Source organism: Fundulus heteroclitus, chromosome 15, assembly GCF_011125445.2.
Source record: "Fundulus heteroclitus isolate FHET01 chromosome 15, MU-UCD_Fhet_4.1, whole genome shotgun sequence".
Taxonomy (NCBI): Eukaryota; Metazoa; Chordata; class Actinopteri; order Cyprinodontiformes; family Fundulidae; genus Fundulus; species Fundulus heteroclitus.
The window spans coordinates 22,361,787-22,370,146 of NC_046375.1; the positions used below are offsets into that span (position 1 = coordinate 22,361,787).

Here is an 8,360-nt window from a genome sequence, read left to right on the forward strand (position 1 = left end):
ATAATCATTTTTCACACTCTTTGATCCAGCGGAAATTATACCCTCGTCAATGCAATGACCTACTTTGCTGAGACTGAAGCGCCGCACTCTTACTACTGGCTTGTGATGGTTCTGTGTATGAGGAAACTCATACACAGAAAATAAGTGGAACTGGTTTTTACAACTACAGCAGGTGGCTACATTGCAAAGCAGATCCTTGATGACATCAAATGCAACCAAAAAAGGCCAAATGGCTGAATTTCCCTTTTTTTAAACAATCGGTGAGGTAAGGTTTTACTCCTGGTTTGACACAGAATCATGCCCAGGTTTCTGTAGCTCCCCCATTAATGGAAAGAAAGCCCGGCTCAGATTCAGATCAGAAACACTCCAGCTTGAGAGGTAAAGACTAAACATGCCTCACAACCATTTCTCATAAGCTGATTTCTTTCTTGGTAAAAACCCAATATATCCAATTTGCTTGTTGTCGTTCACAGTGGGAAATAAAAATAGAAATAATCTTGTCAAAAGTTGTAAAAAAATAACTGCATCTAGAAAAAAGTATCATCAATGAACTACTTATTAAACTGTTACTAGACAAGTGTTAGTAAGTTCATCTTAAGTTATTAGATCTGCACCATTTAATAAATCAGAGGTCTGACTGCAATATCACAATACCAAAGCGGTGCTTGGATGCGATATTTGAAAAGTAGTCCCCTTGCATCCACATTCTGCACATCACCAATATACCTGGCCAATTGAAATGCTCATGATGATGGTGAAGGACAGAGAAGAGTGTAGGAAATGGAGCTTTGAATATGGCGACAAGTTATTTTACCACAGAGTTGAGGACACAGGACAAGTTCAGCTGGTTAATGATCCCTCCTATTCTGAGCTTTTCATTAAAAAAAAAAAAAAAACAGATCGTACAAAGTTGTGGGAAAAGGGCTGATGGCGGAAAGACAAGCAACATAACTGTTTAAGGTTTTTTTTTTTTGTAAATACACATTACTTCTAAGCGGCTGCACGGATGGAAAATTGTTAGGAAAGAAATACGTGTCCATGACAGTACAGTCCTCATTAAGATATGTTTGAACTTTCTGAATTCCTTAAAGGGGACATTTGCTTTTAAATTCTTCCTTTTCAACTGTAAATTATTCAAGTGTGGTCTAAACCAAGAGGAACTGCAACCCTTTGGTCTGACTTCCTCGTTAATTTGCGGATTCTTTACATCTAAAAAGGAGCCCCTCCCCCAGGTCGAGGAGCGTTCCACTCCACCCTGTTCGGCCATTTTTGCAGTATGCTGGGCACCCTGCAACCAAACCTTTTCATCCCTGAACTTGTAGTACAAAACCACGGCAAAAATATAAAAATGGCAGATTCACGGACTTGTTCAGCTGGGAGTCCATGACCTTGTTCAGCAGCTTCACAGAACATACTGCAGGGTTTCCTCCAGCGTATTATAAACCCGGCGGGCCGCCATGCCAAGCTTCGTCTGTTTATTTTAAATGCATCATTGTTTGAGAGCGACATAAAACGGTGAGTAAAGTTCCCGTCCGGGAGAAAACCTCTCGATCTAAATAGCTAACAGGACTACCAGGACCCACAATGACGCCTACCGCCAGTGTAAGCCCATTTTCTGGGGAAAACCCTGTGCTGGGTTGTAATTTATCTAGAAACATAACAGAGAAGAGAGAAACCTGAATGGGTTGAAGTTTGTTTACTCAAACGGAATATAAAGATATCTATGCAGCACTTTGAGAAACTATATTAAACTTTTCTACATTCCTAAAGAGACTCCCAAGTACACAACAAAATGTATTAAAGGCTAAAAAAATGAATTTTGCATAGTATGTCCCCTCTAAGAAACAGCTAGTTATTGGCTAAAAATCTTTGTGTTTTTCAACCAACTCTGTCACATTTTCTCACGATACCGTCAACAGCTTGCTCATGGCAGGAAGGTTAGAGACTAGATTTTGAAGGCAAAACTTGAAAAACTGAAACGAGTGCCAACTCCTATCAACCTATCAAAGCTTTATAGTAATCAAGAGGTCAGAAACTGGATCGATGCATCTCTAGCACAGAGATATGATAATGAGCTGTGTGCGAGTAAAAGGGGCAAAAATAAAGACGCTCGGTTAAATTCAAATAGTACGTTTCCTGGAAGTGTGCACCCCGTAACTGCTCAGCAGCTCCCCTCTACCTGTCCCGCTGCTCGGTAAAAATAGCACCGACTTTCCCATGTGAGGAGCACAACGCACGTTGTCCTCTTTTCCCCGAGTAAATACACTCCATCACGCCTCCCCAACTTAAGAGGTCAGGATATTTTTATCGGTTTTGCTGATAAGGTAATGTTGAGAGGAGCGTTTACCTTTCGGGACTGAATGTACCGGCTGCCTGCGTTCACCTGACATTGCATTTTAGACACGCCGCCATATGGCTGGCAGCCACAGCTGACCGAATCTCAGCAGAGGGTGATGATTGTGCAGGCCCTGCTAACACAACCATATATATATATATATATATATATATATATATATATATATATATATATATATATATATATATATATATATATATATATATATATATAATTTTTTTTTTTTTTTTTACAAACAGCCATTTTGGAGCGTTTATGATGAATAAACCACGAGGCTGGCATCCAGGAAAGCCGCCTTGACGCGTGCATTCAAAACACAGACAATTCAATTCATTCACACATGAATTATGGATCCATTATGGACTGTTTGAGCCGGGGTTCAGGGAATCAGTCAAACAGCTGTACTGAGAGCACTAACCCGCTGATCCATCCAAACCAATTATCTGTGTGTAGGGGGCGGAGCCTGAGTTCAATATTCAATTTACGCGATTCAATTTCACACAGGAGGCAATGGCTGGAAGACCGCTGGTGTCGAACGACCTGAACTGCTAAACAAAATAACAAAAAAGAAAAAAGAAAAAAAAATGGAGGTTTTCTACGAGTGACCCCGGCTGTCTGAGAAAGTGATGAAGAAGAAGGGCTAACTGAACCTCTAGCTACAGGGGGGGCTGCATTGAGAGACAGGGAGAGGTGGAGGGGGGGCGAGAACTCCATTGAGCGCAGCCATGGGGGGTCAATATGTGAATGAACGTTTGCCATGGAGGTGAATTATGAATGAGCGACACTCTGAGCACTCCGGGAGAGAGCATCTCAGCGCGCGCCTCCTCCTCCTCCTCTGCTAAAATCCCCCCCATCCTCTCTTTCCACCTCGTCTGCGTTCCCGGCTCCTCCTCGGTGATCCGATCGCCCTGCCTCCAGACCAGGAGGGGGGTTCTGCTGCGTGGACGGAGGCGGATGCGTGCCGTCCTGTCTGAGGAGGTGACTGGACACCCCCCCCCCAGTCGTCTCGCGCACATTTGCACGGCCCCTCAGATGGTCCGCGTGCGCAAATCGCGTGGCAGCGGTAGACAGACGACGTGAGCGCAAACACTCCCGCACGTGTAAAGGCAGACGCGTGCATTAAAGTGAAAGGCTTTGGGGGAGCACGCGCACATTTCTCCCAGCTGTTCTCCTGGCCCCGGAGCTTGTGTGTGCGGTCTGTGTGTGTGTGAGAGTGTGTGTGTGTGTAGCCGTCTGTGTGTAATCCAGTGTGCTGCTGCTCAGCCTGTGCCACGCTCTCTCCTCTGTTGCTGTGCGTCTGATCAGATCTGCCTCCTCTCAACCTGTTTGCCGTATATGGCACAGAAACACACACATACGTATAGGCGCGCGCGCGCACACACACACGGAGAAAGATGCACATAGTATCACACACACATGCTGAAGCTGCTACTACTTATCGAGCCTCTCTCCGGCACAGCTTTGCTGTGAAGGGAAAAAAATGATGTGCGTGCCCGTCTCTGCAAACAGCAAGCAAAGAGAAGTGTGCACTTGCTCGTGGAAGGAAAACTCCACACTTGGATGCAAACACATGGGGAGAGACGGGTTTTAAGGGAGGGTGGAAAAACGGGACTCTGCTTCACTGTTGCTCAACTTAAAGTAACATACCAGAGAAGTGTGTGTGAGTGTGTGCGTGTGTGTTGGAATGGGATCAGGCTGTTCCCTAAAAAGTAGCCACTCCTTTTGATCCCTTCACTCCAGTTTACAGTGGTCACTTCCAGCTCACTTTGGCACCCCTTTTAGCCTGTGGGGAAACAACCTCTGTAACTATCTCGCGCTATTGCAGACCTAGGCTGCGCACACATCACGCACTACGCCAACAACCAGCGCACTTTCCTTCAAGTGCAGAGCCATGCAGCACATGTCAGGGACACACACACACACACACACCTTTAGCGCACCTACATACAGCCACGAAAAGCCCAATGGAGTCACCTTAAAATCCTTGTGAGTTCCAGGTGAACCCTTTTCCCACTTCTTTCTCTTCTGTCAGACTTCTCTCTCTCTCCTTCTGTCTCTCCTCCTTTCCGTCCGAGCTGTCCGTTTATCAGTCTGTCCTTCTCGCTCTCTTTCTCTCTCTCTGTCCGTTTCCCCCAATTTTCTCCTCGGTTCGAGGTCACTTCCCAGCGTTTTTCCCGAGCCCCTCCATGTTCCGCCCCGCCAGTCGTCTCGAGCACCGAGCGAAGCGAGCGCGCGCACACTCACACATAGACACACACACACACAACTCACACACGCGCGCGCGAGAGAGAGAGAGCCGCTGCCGCGTTCCTCTGGTCTCCCTGTGTTTATCCCTCTGTGCGCTCTCTCCTCTGTCGGAGAAGAGCTCGGCTTGGATGTGTGTGTGGATGTGCGTGGATGTGTTTCTGGGCTCTGCCTGCCTGCCTTGCCCCGCCAGCGGCTTCAGGACTTCCCCCGGAGGCCGCCCAGGGTCCTAAAGAGCGTTTGGTTCACTGAAAGAATGCCATTGTATACAGAAGGTGTAGCCAAAGATCGTCTATTGTTTGGACAAGACCAAATGACCTCGCTTTCGGCGGTCTTGAGTATGCTATCCCAACATCTATGACAACACATTTAGATAAACTGTAGGCTATACAAAGTAACATAACTATACCCCCCCCCCCCCCCCCCATGTTTAATAATAATTCAGACGAGACGGTTACTTATTTTAAGTCAGTTGGGAAAATTATTTAGATCTGATGAATGACAGAATAAGGAGCAGAAGTATTTAGATAGTTGGTATTACTTTAATAAGATTACTTACATTTCCATAGTACTGTCTTGCACACACATTTTTTGGCCTCTGAGACTGACATCAGGGCTTGTTGTCCTTAGATCACACACTAACTGGTGTGATGGCATGCTTGGGGTGTCGCTTTGGAAGACCAATGTGTGTCCAGGCTTTAACTTCATTGGCTAATCTTGAGATATTGCCTCAGTATTTATACATACTGATTTGTCCTCTTAATGCCATTTATGTTGTGAAGTGCAGCAAATAATCCAAAACCATAACACGACATGATGCTACCACCTCCGTACTGCACAGCTGGAATAGCATTTTCAGGCAGGCAATTTCATTTCATTTTAATTTTTTTAATTTCATTCACTCAATAATGAATATAAGTAGTTCATATAACTAAAATATCCAAAATCAAAAGGAGCAGCAAGAAGTATAAACTTGTAATATCTGCACCCTATTCTCACAAGAAATATTTGCTACTTAATTCAGAAGGCTATTACAGCCATGTTTCAAATATGCAAAAAAATATACAAATACAGACGCAAAAAACACACAACAAAGCCTCAGCTTTTTCAATGTCCTCATAATGATTTTCCCATTTCTTTTAAATGCGGAAAGAGTTTTAGATTGTTTAATCTCACTGTCAAGACTTAAACTTGTACCTTTGATTGAAATGCATCTTTCCATACTCGCCGTTCTGAATCTGGATTTTTTTGCCAGGTTCTCTTCTTCGTTAAAATGTAACTATGCTTATTATGACCATACCCTTCAGTTTTAGCTTCATCAGACCACAGAGCATGAAAGATCATCAAACATTCAGGTCTTTGTCCTTGTAGTGGAAAACCGTAGTTGGTCTTTCTAAAGAGGACATAGTATGCTTTTTAGTGCCTTCCTTTTCTCATTTAAATCTGCAATGTTTTGGTCTGAATTCCTCGTTGTTGTTGCCCCACATTCCCCTCTTTTACCCCAGTTGTGAGGCACGACCGGCAGCAACTCGTTTTGGTGCTGTCTCTTTAAATGCAAAGGAAGTACTTCACACCCCGCCCCCCTCCAGGTTCCACTCCACCCTGTTCGGACATTTTTGTAGTATGCTGGGGGACGGTGTTTTGAACTCTGTGGGTTGATATGTCCAACGGCCGAACATTTTCACTTATCCCCTTGTAGCCTCGGCATCCTTCAGCTTGGACTACACAATCGCGGTGAGAGATAAAAATGGCGGATTTGCAAAACTGGTTAGCCAGTAAAAATCAGATATTGAACCAGTCAGTGAGGTCAAAATGGGTTAAAAAATATTTTCTTTACGTGGATAGACACAAACATATTTCCAGGTGTCCTTTCGTTAATAATGTGAAGTGAGGAAGGCAGAAGCAAAGACAGCAAATGCTTTTTCTGAAGTCAATTTTTTTTTTGGTCCTTTAATTATTTCTCTGTGTGAGTCATCTGCTCAAACCCATCCCATCTTTGGTGCGGCTGCCTTTTCCCTCGTCTCCCTGCCCCTCCCTCCCACTACTCCTGATCCTGCCTCAGAGCGTCATCAGGTTGCCACAGCAACGGCCCGCCTATGGGAGACAGAGATCAGATCATTATGGACCATGGGATCCAGAAACTGAAGGGCAGGATTTTTTTTTTTCCGCTTCTCTTTCTGTGAACACAGGAAGTGGGAACCCTTTACCAGGAAAGCTCGAACTCCCTCTAAGAGAAGCAGCCAGCGTGGAGCTATGCAGAGTTTTCCTGAGTGATGTTGAGGAGTTATTACAATAAACTGAATCCATTTGGAAAACATAAGCAATACACTCTCTGTTGCACGCTGCTATAAATAAACCTGGTTGGATATGTAAAACGGATTTCTTTGCGATGTAAACATGTAGCCTGTAGAAATGGTTGAGCGGAACTTGCTTGCACGCTGCTGAATTAATGGATGTGACAGACGTGGCAGCTATTGGTCCACGGAAAGCCCACAGTCAGGAAAACCAAGTGTGCTTTATTTATGGGCTGGGAAATCGAAGTGGGGAAAGTGCATTGCGGTGGGTTCAAGTTTAGAGATGGAAGCGCTGAACACGTCAGGCGAGCTGTTTTGTTTGCTAAAGATCAAAGAGAATTGTTGGGAGAATGAAGTGTGTTTATAAGTCCCTGAATCCAGCCTGCTTCTCCCTGCCCCTGTTATTAGTGGGAGGGCATGTGTGTACATGAGCATATTTGTGTTTGTGCAGCGCGCCCAGAAGGCTGCAATAAACTGAAGTGACAGTAGGGATCTTTAAGATGGGCTCCAGAGAGGCTAGATCTTATCTCCAAGTGCCTGAAAAACCTCAAGAAAATGGGGCAAAGAAATGTGACACGGGAGGAAGAGGAGAATTAAGGACACGCAGTAATGGGGAGATGTGTATAGCTCCACAGATGTACAGTGCCTTGCAAAAGTATTCATACCTTCTCACATTTTGTTTTGTTACAGCCACAAACGTCTGTGGATTTTATTAGAGTTGACTAAAAGTAGTGCTTAACTGTGACTTGAAAGGAAGTTGTGCACACAGTTTTGACATTTTGTTTTTTCAAATCAGAATTGTTAAAGTGCAGTAAGCATTTGTATTGAACTCCTCATTCCTGGCTCCTTCTGGTAGATTTTCCTCTTGGCGGTCTACCCTATTTAACGCACTCCGAGTAAAGGATCATGTCTGAATTACCGCTCACGTTTGTTCGACAAATTTGTTCTTCAAGTGCAACACAGCAGTTAATGCCAAGATTTTCAGATCTCTTTAGTGTGCTTGCTTTCAGCCCATGCAATATTAAAAGCAAATGTTCCTGTGAGATTTCGATCGGGGGCCCGCTGAACCATGGGAACCCCAGTCCCATTGCAGTCCTCTAAAAAGGAGCTTATCATGCAAAGATGTTATGGAGAGGTTTTGATGCTTAACCCACACTGGTTTAATTTTCAGAGGCAAAGAAGCTAGATGAATATACCGAATCACGGTAATTGTTTAATTACCGTTTGTCTTCACACGTACACAAGTTTGACTGCAATTAGAAAGTGGGGAATGGTCCATTTCTTAATGGGAATAACAAAGAGCTTCCCAATGGAATAGCGAAATGAATAGTGAATAGCGAAGGGAATAGCAAATGAAAGACAATCAGTAAAAAGGAAAAAAGTTGCTTTAAATGTGATTAGAACCAAAGTTGAAGTAATTTTTTTATCTGCTTTTAGAAGCTGCGATGTATGGCAAGCCGATGAGG

The 8,360-nt window shown here is 44.2% G+C and overlaps 1 protein-coding gene across 1 annotated transcript in view; it reads right to left on the reverse strand.

Annotated features, from left to right (window-relative positions):
• ches1 (checkpoint suppressor 1) overlaps positions 1-4,779 on the reverse strand; it is a 96,874-nt gene extending 92,095 nt beyond the window's left edge. The window contains exon 1 of the mRNA XM_012868908.3: positions 4,331-4,779. The gene's annotated coding sequence lies outside the window, so the exon portion shown is untranslated. The remainder of the gene's footprint in view (positions 1-4,330) is intronic.
• Between the last annotated feature and the right edge of the window lie 3,581 nt (positions 4,780-8,360).